Below are 15,271 nucleotides of genomic sequence, written 5' to 3' on the forward strand. Positions count from 1 at the left end.
TATAAATTTCTACTGCGTATTTTAACATATGTAGAACAGAAAAAATATTGTCTTGAGGTATTCTATGCAATAAGTGGAGTAAAAGCAAAAGGTATTACAAACATTCGTGAAATAGTATAAGGCGACGTAGGTAACTGACACGTTATTCTACCCTAGAACATTGACACAATTTGTACATGTGTGTGACAGGTACCTATAGGGTTATTTTACCCTAGAACATCGACACAAGTTGTACATGTGTACAACAGGTACCTACAGGGTTATTCTACCCTAGAACATCAACACAAGTTGTACATGTGTATGACAGGTACGTACAGGGTTATTCTACCCTAGAACATTGACACAAGTTGTACATGTGTATGACAGGTACATACAGGGTTATTTTACCCTCGAACATCGACACAAGTTGTACATGTGTACCACAGGTACCTATAGGGTTATTCTACCCTAGAACATCTACACATTGCAGTAAGAAAATATAACGATTTCTTATTATGCTATTTATAAATTAGTAGTTCCCGATAGAACCGCCAGAACACTTTACTGTTACTATGAGTCAAATCCACTTCTTCAGGTGTCCGATGTTGTACCTTCCGCCTCCAATATAGCAGTACTTAAGTATAGCAGTATTTACTTTAGTCTGTCTAGGGTATGTTCCAATAATGGTGAACACGATTTCAGATTGTCTAATGACATAATATTCCTAGAATATGTATAAACTTCTCTTTGTTAAGGCCATATCAAAACAAACATTCTGTCGGAAACTATACTTAATTTCATGTTTTACGTTAACCATGTTCTCTGTTCATATATAACTTAAGAACAAGGCGTTTCCAGTATCAGATCCTCTCATAAACGTCTCTTCCTGAGGCCGTTTTATTTTATAAGACATTGGTAACGTTGAAATTTGATTTTTTTTTAGAACGAAAAACATGGATATTTTGACCCGCGGAAATATCTGGCTATACGGTATATTCATTATCTAAATCACACGGATAACTGATAACATGACATGACAAATTAAGACATATTTGGTTTCCATTGTTTGGTTGCTACATTGATATAGATGATTGTAACATACAACATATTCTTCACTATACCACATTATTAAATGTGATTTAAATACGACGGACAGATGAATGTTTTATGTTATTTCATCGACATCATTGTCTGATAATCGAATTAACCTACACATCACCATTATACACTACCTTATAGGATTGTGATGATCTGTATTTTAATAGGACTGCATTGCCTATTTACCTGTATGAAATCTTTAAGGCAATAATGGTCACAGAAATCATCAATGTACTTCAACACCGTCTCATGATCGATGTAGGATCTTCCTGATTGGTCATGAGGGAAGCCCTGCAGCGTTAGGAGATGTTTCGGATTGTTAGACCTGCAAAACAAGTTTATCTAATGATCGATAGTTTATCTGTGATAGCTTTAACACTTGCTTCATTTGACCGATATCATCCTGTCAATTCAACAAATGATCAATCAATAGAACAGAATTGTTACCTACATACTTATTTACAATCTACTGTTGTGTTTCATTCGTCCAATTGGAGGCTTTCCGAGTTTACTCTCCACTAACTGAACACCAAGTCAAATGAAATGATGAGTTTAAAAGTGAAAGTGAGAGCAGTGAAAGTTTGTAGGAAACACACACAAGTAAATAGAACCATTTAATGCAAATTTTGATACGATACAGTAGGGCCAAACAATAAATTAAAAGGTGTCATTCAGTTGTTTCGTCCTTCTTGGACTCGTCAGTGAAGCTAAGAGGCTAGTGAGGAAACCTAGGAGACAACTAAGGAAATCCCAAAGTGATCGAAAGAAATGTCAAAATAGATAGGGAGATGCAGTAATTCCATAATCCAGGAAATTTCGATTTTTTTCCAATATCTGATATTTTTTAGAAGAACTTCAAGTGTTCATTCTATTGGATTAAATTAAAACATGGCATGCATGTTACGGCTAATCTCGGGGACTAATTATCCACCAACAGTGTCTACCACGTGCAATTTCGAAGGTTTTTCCCACGCAAATGAACAATACTTAGTAAGAAAAACTAAGTGATAAAAATTGTTAATACGACACAGAATGCACGTGATATCGACTTACCACAGATTTTTATAAAGGCTAGAATGTTCCGGCAATCCAAACACATCTATAGTATTTTCACTATAAACCCACGTTCCACCAATACATGAGTTTCTTTCAAAAGCCGTTGGCTTGAATTTTCCTTGTTTGGTAAGAAGGTGTTTAATAGCGCACAACCCAGACACAGCAGCTCCGATAACAGCCACTGATTTTTGCTGCGTACTGTCCTCAAGACGAACATCGTCAAATCGGCTGTGAACGATATGATCTTTTGTTATCAACTGAAGTTCATCACTAAAATGACCAATCCCAATATGCACTATCATGTAGACGAAATACCATCGAACATACTAGTCCTTTTTGGACAACAATTGGCCCATGGAAGGTTGTACAAAAGACACTCAAGTGAATAGCACACAGCAAGATACATCAAAACGAAGCGATGAGTTAAAATGCATCATACAATTGTGTCGTCCTTCTAGAACTCGTCAGTAGTGTTGAAAGTCGAAATTTTAACAGTGGTTAATGTTTAATGTGATAGAAAGAAATGTCAACATCTAGATGGAGAGGTCCCTAATAATTAATTAAACTGTTATATATTTGACAATTTTAAAAGAATGCCTTGTACATGTGTATATTCTGAACCGTTCCACCACTCCTACTATAGTTACTGTATACATGAAGTTAGCCCAGCAGGATAGTGCAAATTTTCAAAATGTTGAATTATAAAATGCTCATTTAATTTGTATTATTATACTTGTATCATGGACAGATATAAAATAGTATATCTTACAAAAAGATTAACGACTTAAATGTACAGAAAGCTCTGAAAACCAAGAGTCGAGAAACTCCCTATACTGAAGGTATTTCTGTATTGATATAATATGTATATACCATCTATTAGTTGTGTTACGGTATATAGATACATATCAAACATGCTTAAGTAACAAAAAAATGACTTCCAAACACAAACTAGGCTTTTGAGGCCTATCTTCATCGTACGTTAATTTTTGCTGTATCTACTTTTCTCACATCTTATGTAACGCTTGACTAATACATAAGAAGCAAATACGATATACACCTTTTATACCAAACCATTGCACACTTTAACACAAGTTAGTTTGTTATTGTAGTTTTGTTTACATAGATTTGTTATATAACATACGCTAACGAATCTCTTGATGTGTTTATCTCCCTTCTTTCTGAAATCTTGCTTGTTATTCAGTACATTGTTTCTATACTTGTCTAGGTGTTCTTTCTTTTTTATTTGTTGTTAAGCTGACAACTCTATAACAAGAGACCGTGAATCTGGTACAAGCACAGCGGAGTTTGTAACAGATTAAGGTCGCCGTCATTTAAAATAGGTTCAAATGATACGCATATGGACATCGTTATTTCAACAACATAGTGAAAAATATAATACGATATTTCATGCAAATTAATTAAAATACTGACAATATACCATTAAACTGGCTGTCTAGTAAATATCATACCTTTGAGTGGAATCCTTTCGTGCAGTCCCTGTGACTGGATTCAGCCATTTACTTTCAAAGTCCGCCATTGCTACTTATCCGTGACAAATAATAGATGTTAGATGGGTTTTATTTTTTTAAAAAATCAAAACAAATAGATCCACACCTGCTGTTGGACGAGTACATACGTTGTCTTTGTACCTGTATTTCTCCTGACATGTAACAGATGAATGTTTCATCAACAGATAACTTGTACATATGTGTGTATGTGTGTCATTGTTTACATAGATGTACAAACATTAACACATAAAATGAAAACCAAACTTGATATAAACGGTGACATTCTGATAACTAACATGTTATGTATATAAAGTGTATGATATCTGGATGTAACATGTAAACATACTGGTTACGACAGTTGTCTAGATATCCGACACAACGATCATGTATACACCTACAATAAAGCTACAATTAAATCGTGTTTCGTAAGCATATAAATCACCGTTTAGTGTGAAGAGGTTTCGTAACGTGTTCTGTGTAAGCATGCATATATTTTTACAGCAGAAATACGACAAGAAAATGGATTTATGGTTTAAAATATGCTCCTAATTTTTCATGTGATTATTATACTTGCCACAGCCTCTTTAAGCGTCGTTCGTCCTCCTGAATCAACAACACATTTAATGCATATAACCGTGAAATACATGTAAACCCCCTAGCGTTAGCCTAATGTGTAACCTTAGATACACCTGCGAAGCCTATTTAGACTATTTTTAAAATACATGAATCTGCTTAAGTAATATTTTTCATGGGTCTATTATGACCCCCACGGTCACGAGGGCATATATTATGGGATTGTTTCAGACAAAACAACAAGTAGTCGAGGTCAATGTCTTGATTCAATAACTGTTAACGGGAGTCACAGGAAATATGTCATAACCAGGAAAAAAAGATAAAAAAAAAAATAACTGGTGGAAACCACAAAAATACACACCAGGAACTATGTCAAGCTTTACCATTCAAGTAAACTTATCATAAGAAAGTCAAAACATTCTCAAAAAACATGAGTTGAAGGATTCTTGCATAAAAGGAGAGTTGTAGACTACGACAGACCTCTTTTCTGGCGACAGTAAGTGAGAGGTCTGGACATCAACCAAATGAAAATTGGTTAAAAATTATCAATACTTTGATGTCGTAAAACATTACGTTTCCTACATGTGGTTGTGTCATTGTTGAATTATTGTAGGGTATAAATATCACAAAGGTGGATCAACAGTTTATTCCTCATTGTCAACACTTTATTGTACCCTTTCTCTGGACGTTCCTTGTTTATAATTATAAACGATTATCAGGACAGACATTTGTGTATTAATCCTAATTCTTTCCTCTATACCCCTATGCGCCCACCTTGTCTTCTGTGAAACGTTCTCTATAACGTCACGTATATTTTTTCAAACGTCATAATAGTTTTAATACACGACTGCTGTGGTCTAGGACATATTTACGTCACCTTAAAAATGGGTCTCTTTTGGCTGCAGCCAGTTTGCGTTTACAAAAACGAACATCGTCTGTAAGTCCTTTCTTATCATATCAACCATTGAAACTTTTGTAATAAACTGGAATGCATATGATATCATTGTAACTTGAAATCATCTTTTAATTCAATAACGAGTCGAAAATTCAGAAGCTCCATTCTGAACTTTACATATGTTGGAAGAGTTTAGCCATGTTATTACTATCTGTTAATTTAAACATAGTATTCCATGGAAAAGGTAGTCTTATGACTTGTCAAAAGATGACATCTAGAAATTAACAACTGTGGCAACTTAATAAGAAATGATAAACGATATCTTTTGATACTCAAAACACACTCAGTCGTGACCATCTCTTCTCAACACTCGAGAATAATGTGTGCAATGTGAAGTTATACGGCTCATAAACAATTTGATAATCACTGAACATAGTCATCGTCCCGGTTAAAAAATTTTCATTACAAGTTACCACAACATCATAACGCATCCAGAATATAAAATATAAAAAGAAGGTAAAGCACAACACTGACTTTGTGAGATTAAAATTGATATGACTTTATCCATCTAAATTTCAACAACGGATATTAAGCCGTACTGACATTTTCATTTTACACATCCCATTTTTACAAACAAACGACCTCAAAGTAAATCGGTAAGAATATTTGATATGTACATCAACATCACATAAGCTCTCAGCCAAAGATGATAACATTTATCCTAGCAGTCGCTTACACAGGTTTGACCTTTTCTGTGGATTATCTTTTCAGAATGTGTTCATAATTATTGTCACGCTCTACTTCGACGAGTTTTTTTTTTATCGTGATCCGATATCTAACACTCGCTGTACTACTCACCACAACAATGTTCTGTTGATAAATTTCATGAGCAGCTTCATTCATTTAAGGTATTCAGCCCGTAAAACCTTTTAATAGGGACAAAACCAAAAATCAAAACTTTCACCCGATTCATAAAGATCACAATGTATACTCCATTACTGACCATCTTTTTCCACAAGTTTTTTTCATCTAACAAAAATATAAGTACTTCAATGGTGCCACATATCATGCTGGTTGGATACAATAAAAATATCAGTGTATGCCCAATAAAAACTTAATTTCAAACAAAAACATATGTTTTACATACCATAATTACAGCAATGTATAATAAAATAGCTGCTATTTATATCACATTCACATACAATGTACGATATGCGAAAAAGTGTTATCTCGGTACCCTCGTTGTCACTCTTATAAAAGTGACAAAGACACTTTGTAAGGTAAACTGAGTGTGACAAGATAGTTTTCAAATGAAAAATCTGTTTAAATACTTACTGGCACACCTTCTGCAAATTTTCAAATAGCTTTTAGAAAATTTTACCATATGTATATATATTATATATATTTCTAAGTTTTAATACCCCTACCCCCTTAATTTCGATGACTCATTAGATTTCAGGAAAATTGAATACAATTGCATCATAGCCAAACAGACTATAAATACTAAACTCTTTGAAGGCTACAAGTAGAATAGTAATAAAAATGAACTATTTCTGATATTTTCTTATCTTGACCTCTGACCTTGACCCGGATTATAATCACATAATTCATTATGTAACAAAAACGAATAAGAAATCAAGTCCTTTTTGCACAAAAAAAAGTGTTACCATTATAGCTATATAAAAAGTTCATTTTTATCCTACTCTTCAAACAGTTCAACAAGCTTTGGAATTACAGAATCCAGAACACGCTTTGCAGAAGAGATCCGAGGCTGTCCATTACAGTTCTTTTTCACAAATATTGCTCTCAGACCATCTTCACCATCCCTTTGGAATATTTTTTAGATGTTGGAAGTTTAAGCCAGAGCCTGCAATATTTTCAGCAGTAGCATATTTTAAAATGCCTTGTGATATAAAAGGATGTAAGGAAGGCATATGTTTTGCCTTTTTCGCGCTGAAATTAAGGGCATGAACGTCAACTCTTTGACTTTCGAAAATGCACGATCTATAAAACATCGGCATTCGTCGGGATTATAACCGGAAGTGGTTCATTAGGGTGGGAATACCTTAACCACCCCAGCATTACATTCCTATACCGGAAGTAGTTACTAAAAGCAGGAATTTCTTGACTTTGATTTTTTAAAATTCAAAACGTTGATAGTAAATAAGCTGATATATAAAATAAGGTAGACACGTCATATAAATATATGTATTCACGAGGTTACACTAAATATCTGCTGGCGACGATCTACATTTGGTATCCTTTAGCACATACTTTACTTATCAAAGTCACTCTACATGGAGTCGTTATACGTTATACAGTTGCTATTTTATGACATTTCATACTGTGATATTTCTTTCTTTTGTTAGATTTATGAGTTGTTTAAAGATTGTGTAATCACGTTAAAACTATTACTTTTTATCATAAAAAACATCATAGTGACAGTGGTTTAAGTCTGTTGACATAGATATTGTCCAAATTGCCGTCATCGAAAACGACCGTTATACAGGCTTTAATTTGATGTAGATGTTGCTGGTATAATTCCTTTGGAAGGGAATGGTAATTTTGTGATTCATCAAATATTTCTGATTTCTGGAACGCTTCACATGATAACCAATTTTTTTGTAATTCTAATGTTTTGTATAACCAATAAGTCAGAACCAAAACACGAGGCCATTTCTATGATAAACTTTGAAATAATAACGTTCAATCGACATCTAATTACATTTCTATGATAAACTTTGAAATAATAACGTTCAATCGACATCTAATTACATTTTGTTGATGTACAAACGTACACATAATGGTTGTTTAACTACCTCAACAAGAGGATGATACTTACAGGTACAACGTTGAACTCTGTAACAATTACAAAATGAATGTGATAAACAAACCATACCTTTATGCTTCATTCTTCCAAGGTACCATGTGCTTTAGTAGTTTATCACAGTAGTCTAACTACCATAATGTAAAACAGTATTGCATTCTAGCGGTTACAATGGTATTTGGATCACAATAGCCATCAGCCTGATAGGAACAATGATGATTCGATATATTTACTACAGCATCTAAATTACAATAAGGGTTGATCTTAGAAAATGCTCGCATCCACACTTCAGTTGACAAGTGGGAGTCAATCATTAAAACATTCAATGGTTTTTTAAATGCTGATTGAACATACTACCCGCCATGTTTTTGGTTCAACATTTAATTTGATTTTAGCGTCTTTTTTTAGTTTAAGGATGATTAAAATTTTATAGTAAACTTTTAAATGATCCTTTGCTACATTTATTTGAGGGAGAAATCAATGATGAAATGTTTCTAAGACAACACGGAACATTTCTATGTACGCATTTCTGTATAAAAGGTATGTAAACGGGTACTAAGGAAGCAGCGGATTCCTTAATGTAGATTTGAAGAACGCTTCCACTGGACCTTCAAAACATATAGTCCAATACCAGAAATAATGACAACATCATTGATCCATTCGGACCACCCTCGGTTTTGTTGCTTTCTTCTTATATGTTACGTATTTTGACTTTGGCTATTAACATTTCCATCAACAGCATTATATTGAATTTATACACACATACAAAATGGAGAATAAAGGTCGTCCCGATCAGACTTGGACATAGAGACTTTGTATGGTAATGTTGATGATAGTGACTAGAACCAGAGTTTATCTAATTCCGACATTCTTCAGTAAAGTATGGAACGAATGTCCACTGTACGGACGTCATTCATCTGTAAAGTATGGACAGAATGTCAACTGTATGGACGTCATTCATCTGTAAAGTATGGTCCGAATGTCCACTGTACGGACGTCATTCATCTGTAAAGTATGGTCCGAATGTCCACTGTACGGACGTCATTCATCTGTAAAGTATGGTCCGAATGTCCACTGTACGGACGTCATTCATCAGTAAAGTATGGTCAGAATGTCTACTATACGGACGTCATTCATCAGTATAGTATGGACAGAACGTCCACTTTACGGACGTCATTCATCTGTAAAGTATGGACAGAATGTCTACTATACGGACGTCATTCATCAGTAAAGTATGGTCCGAATGTCCACTGTACGGACGTCATTCATCAGTAAAGTATGGTCCGAATGTCTACTATACGGACGTCATTCATCAGTATAGTATGGACAGAACGTCCACTTTACGGACGTCATTCATCTGTAAAGTATGGACAGAATGTCTACTATACGGACGTCATTCATCAGTAAAGTAAAGTACGGACGTCATTCATCAGTAAAGTATGGTCCGAATGTCCACTGTACGGACGTCATTCATCAGTAAAGTATGGTCCGAATGTCCACTGTACGGACGTCATTCATCAGTATAGTATGGACAGAACGTCCACTTTACGGACGTCATTCATCAGTAAAGTATGGTCCGAATGTCTACTGTATGGACGTCATTCATCAGTAAAGTATGGTCCGAATGTCCACTGTACGGACGTCATTCATCTGTAAAGTATGGTCCGAATGTCAACTGTATGGACGTCATTCATCTGTAAAGTATGGACAGAATGTCAACTGTACGGACGTCATTCATCAGTAAAGTATGGTCCGAATGTCCACTGTACGGACGTCATTCATCAGTAAAGTATGGTCCGAATGTCCACTGTACGGACGTCATTCATCAGTAAAGTATGGTCCGAATGTCCACTGTACTAATATAATAGTCTGTGCTGGATATAGTGTGGTTATTTATGTCAATGTGCCTATTAATAACCCTAAATGTTCCGGTGATGTGCGCTGGTTGAGTGTAAATCCTTTCATTTTAATCGGATACATCTTACTATTGAGTTAATGACTGGTTCTGAAGTTTTTTGAAACTGTAACAGGTATAATTTTAAAATTTCCTACGTAAATTCTTAGATCAATGGATGTGTGTTGGTTTTTAATATAAATTGAACTTTTCTAGTTTATTCCCTCGATATCGCCAAGAATGGTAACACATAAAATCCTTTTTCATGTAAATACCATGGCTGTTTGATATATTCCTACATTATATACCATGGCTGTTTGTTATTATCTATATATAGTTTGTTACGTGCTATTCTGTATTAGTCATACGATTGCTAACGTCGACATTTGTTAATTTGATAGATGTCTCATGACATGTGCTACATCATATATTGATATTGCATTCTCTTTAGTCATGAAATGTAGAAATGTTTTCCTTAATGGTAGGACATCTATTAATCATGAATATTTCCTTTTTTGAATTCACTTTGATACATAAAGAGGATAATTAATTGCTTTCGCTGAATTGTACACATAGTATGATATTGATATTTTACACGAGTGTAAAGCACGAGTATAAAAATTACCGGTATATTCTGACAAACGTTTTCGATATTGATGGGGAAACCGTGAAAATTATTTTTGTTACATTTTAAGAAGACAGATGAAAAACTGGAGAAGGTAAAAAATTACATGAACAAAAAGCAGAGAGATGATTTTTGTACACTAGGTTCCTGGGGGCGTTATAGAAGAAGATAAATCCTTTTTGGTATGGCTGCTGTGACAATGTAACCTTTATGTTGTTAGGACTGTACCACCTGTAGCAGAGTAGCATTAAAACAGTCTTCCTTATTTTGCTGTGCAAATCGATGTCTAGAAAAAAAAATAATGGCGTGAGTGTTTTTACATTTTAAGTAATTGTTTTATTGATTTTTCCCCCTTGTAACAACACCATGTTTTTATTAGTGCACATATTTCATACTTCATGGCTGTGTATTTCCAAACCCCTATTATGTTTTACCTGGTATGATCATGGTGTTTATGTCTGCATGACTGTTGGCTTTAAAGTAAACGTGCCGCTTGAAATAAAATGTGTATTTTGTAGTCATCTATTACTATTGCTGGCCGTTTGAATGATGCTATAGTATTTCGGACTATATTTGATTGCTACAGTAGCTGCGATAAAAAATATTTTACTGGTTTCATTAAATATAATTTTTATGAGATGAGCCAAAGATTTTTTTATCATTTCCCTGACTCCATTGTGAGGCAAAGTGGCAAATTTGGTACGAGATGTGAACCATTGGAAACTCATATAAGATTCTGTTTATGACATAACTGTAACTTTCAAGCATTCACGAGAATAGTGTTTATAAAAGTGTTATATAATCAACTGGGCTGTTCAATCTAAACTGTATTATACAGGCGACTGTAAAAAAAACCCATGCAAATAGGTAAATGCATGAGCCCGACAAAACCATAAATTTCGTAATATTTTTAAAAGTAACATACAGGTTAGGGCAACCTCGGGATCTAAAAGTCACCCAGCAGTGTCTTCCACCTGGAATCTCAAGCATACACTCAAATATCATTGAGATATTTTTCATACTTTGGTTTTTACTTTATTTTGCCCCCAGTCCCCAACCAGGGCTTCCTCTCTGGAGTCTTTCTTGAAAGCATACACTCATAAAATACATTTGCTACGCCACTGTCTAGGATTATACAAACGACAGGAATATAGAATTATGTTATAAGACCTTGTGACATGTGAATTGTTAGATTTATTAAGGCCTGTCTAGCTGGACGTCCTCAAAATGTAACGAAGAAAATTACTGTTTTAACATTGAAACTTAATACGCACACCTATGATTATACTGTGCCAACACTGTTCAAATGTCCACTATTTCTTCCATCTTTAATGACCTTCACCTTTGTTTCGATATCTTTCTACTGTCTTAAAATTACGTTACCATCTGTGATAAACTGATATTCTCCATGATCATTTTTTATCATGCGTTCTTTATGAAATTGTGAAAATTGTAATTTAAAACGTAAGGATCACAAAAAATGCATAAATTCGCAAAACATGAATTATTAAAAGATAAATACATGAAATGGGACGCTCATGATGCCGTGAAGGTTATGTATTCGAGTTTGAAATAAATTGTCAGTACGTCTGCAGAGAATATCGACCCATCCTTTGGTAAGCTATAATTAATAACAACATTTTAACAAGCGGTGCTGAAATTTACCAGATAAAGGGATCTTTCTTATTCTAATATGTGATAATACATCAACTGTTCAGTGATGTCCTATCCTGGATTGTTTTTACTGTGTAGATCATGGTGACGTGTCCTACATGTTTCCGAAGTGTATTAATTATGGATATCAGCCATAGATATCGGAGCACATATATATTGTGAGGATCGTTACCGTCAATAACAAGCCCATCTCTCAAGCGCATCGTTTTGTGAATGTATCACATCATCTGTTAATATAGAAGTAAATTCAAAACCACAACGTACCATAAAAATATTGTAAAAATCATCTTCTCCTGTAATCCATAATGTAACAGAATACAGGACCATAATGTAACAGAATACAGGACCATAATGTAACAGAATACAGGATCATACTGTAACAGAATACAGGACCATGATGTAACAGACATAATGTAACAGAATACAGGGCCATAATGTAACAGAATACAGGACCATGATGTAACAGACATAATGTAACAGAATACAGGGCCATAATGTAACAGAATACAGGACCATAATGTAACAGAATACAGGACCATAATGTAACAGACATAATGTAACAGAATACTGGACCATAATGTAACAGAATACAGGACCATAATGTAACAGAATACAGGGCCATAATGTAACAGAATACAGGACCATAATGTAACAGAATACAGGACCATAATGTAACAGACATAATGTAACAGAATACTGGACCATAATGTAACAGAATACAGGACCATAATGTAACAGAATACAGGACCATAATGTAACAGAATACAGGGACATAATGTAACAGAATACAGGGACATAATGTAACAGACATAATGTAACAGAATACTGGACCATAATGTAACAGAATACAGGACCATAATGTAACAGAATACAGGACCATAATGTAACAGAATACAGGGACATAATGTAACAGAATACAGGACCATAATGTAACAGAATACAGGACCATAATGTAACAGAATACAGGGCCATAATGTAACAGAATACAGGGCCATAATGTTACAGACATAATGTAACAGAATACAGGGCCATAATGTAACAGAATACAGGACCATAATGTAACAGAATACAGGACCATAATGTAACAGACATAATGTAACAGAATACTGGACCATAATGTAACAGAATACAGGACCATAATGTAACAGAATACAGGACCATAATGTAACAGAATACAGGGACATAATGTAACAGAATACAGGGACATAATGTAACAGACATAATGTAACAGAATACTGGACCATAATGTAACAGAATACAGGACCATACTGTAACAGAATACAGGATCATACTGTAACAGAATACAGGATCATAATGTAACAGAATACAGGACCATACTGTAACAGAATACAGGATCATACTGTAACAGAATACAGGACCATAATGTAACAGAATACAGGGCCATAATGTAACAGAATACAGGACCATAATGTAACAGAATACAGGGCCATAATGTAACAGAATACAGGGCCATAATGTAACAGAATACAGGACCATAATGTAACAGAATACAGGGCCATAATGTAACAGACATAATGTAACAGAATACAGGACCATAATGTAACAGAATACAGGGCCATAATGTAACAGAATACAGGGCCATAATGTAACAGAATACAGGACCATAATGTAACAGAATACAGGGCCATAATGTAACAGAATACAGGGCCATAATGTAACAGAATACAGGACCATAATGTAACAGAATACAGGGCCATAATGTAACAGACATAATGTAACAGAATACAGGACCATAATGTAACAGAATACAAGGCCATAATGTAACAGAATACAGGGCCATAATGTAACAGAATACAGGACCATAATGTAACAGAATACAGGACCATAATGTTACAGACATAATGTAACAGAATACAGGGCCATAATGTAACAGAATACAGGGCCATAATGTAACAGAATACAGGATCATACTGTAACAGAATACAGGACCATAATGTAACAGAATACAGGGCCATAATGTAACAGACATAATGTAACAGAATACTGGACCATACTGTAACAGAATACAGGATCATAATGTAACAGAATACAGGACCATAATGTAACAGAATACAGGGATATAATGTAACAGAATACAGGACCATAATGTAACAGAATACAGGGCCATAATGTTACAGACATAATGTAACAGAATACAGGGCCATAATGTAACAGAATACAGGGCCATAATGTAACAGAATACAGGATCATACTGTAACAGAATACAGGACCATAATGTAACAGAATACAGGGCCATAATGTAACAGACATAATGTAACAGAATACTGGACCATACTGTAACAGAATACAGGATCATAATGTAACAGAATACAGGACCATAATGTAACAGAATACAGGACCATAATGTAACAGAATACAGGACCATAATGTAACAGAATACAGGGCCATAATGTAACAGACATAATGTAACAGAATACTGGACCATAATGTAACAGAATACAGGACCATAATGTAACAGAATACAGGGCCATAATGTTACAGACATAATGTAACAGAATACAGGACCATACTGTAACAGAATACAGGATCATAATGTAACAGAATACAGGGCCATAATGTAACAGAATACAGGACCATAATGTAACAGAATACAGGGCCATAATGTAACAGAATACATGGCCATAATGTAACAGAATACAGGGCCATAATGTAACAGAATACAGGACCATAATGTAACAGAATACAGGGCCATAATGTAACAGAATACAGGGCCATAATGTTACAGAATACAGGGCCATAATGTAACAGAATACAGGACCATAATGTAACAGAATACAGGGCCATAATGTTACAGACATAATGTAACAGAATACAGGGCCATAATGTAACAGAATACAGGACCATGATGTAACAGACAAAATGTAACAGAATACAGGGCCATAATGTAACAGAATACAGGACCATAATGTAACAGAATACAGGGCCATAATGTTACAGACATAATGTAACAGAATACAGGGCCATAATGTAACAGAATACAGGACCATGATGTAACAGACATAATGTAAAAGAATACAGGGCCATAATGTAACAGAATACTGGACCATAATGTAACAGAATACAGGACCATAATGTAACAGAATACAGGACCATAATGTAACAGAATCCAGGATCATAATGT

Source organism: Ylistrum balloti, unplaced genomic scaffold (assembly GCF_031769215.1).
Source record: "Ylistrum balloti isolate Yb309-2 unplaced genomic scaffold, AGI_CSIRO_Ybal_v1 Utg370268, whole genome shotgun sequence".
Classification (NCBI taxonomy): domain Eukaryota; kingdom Metazoa; phylum Mollusca; class Bivalvia; order Pectinida; family Pectinidae; genus Ylistrum; species Ylistrum balloti.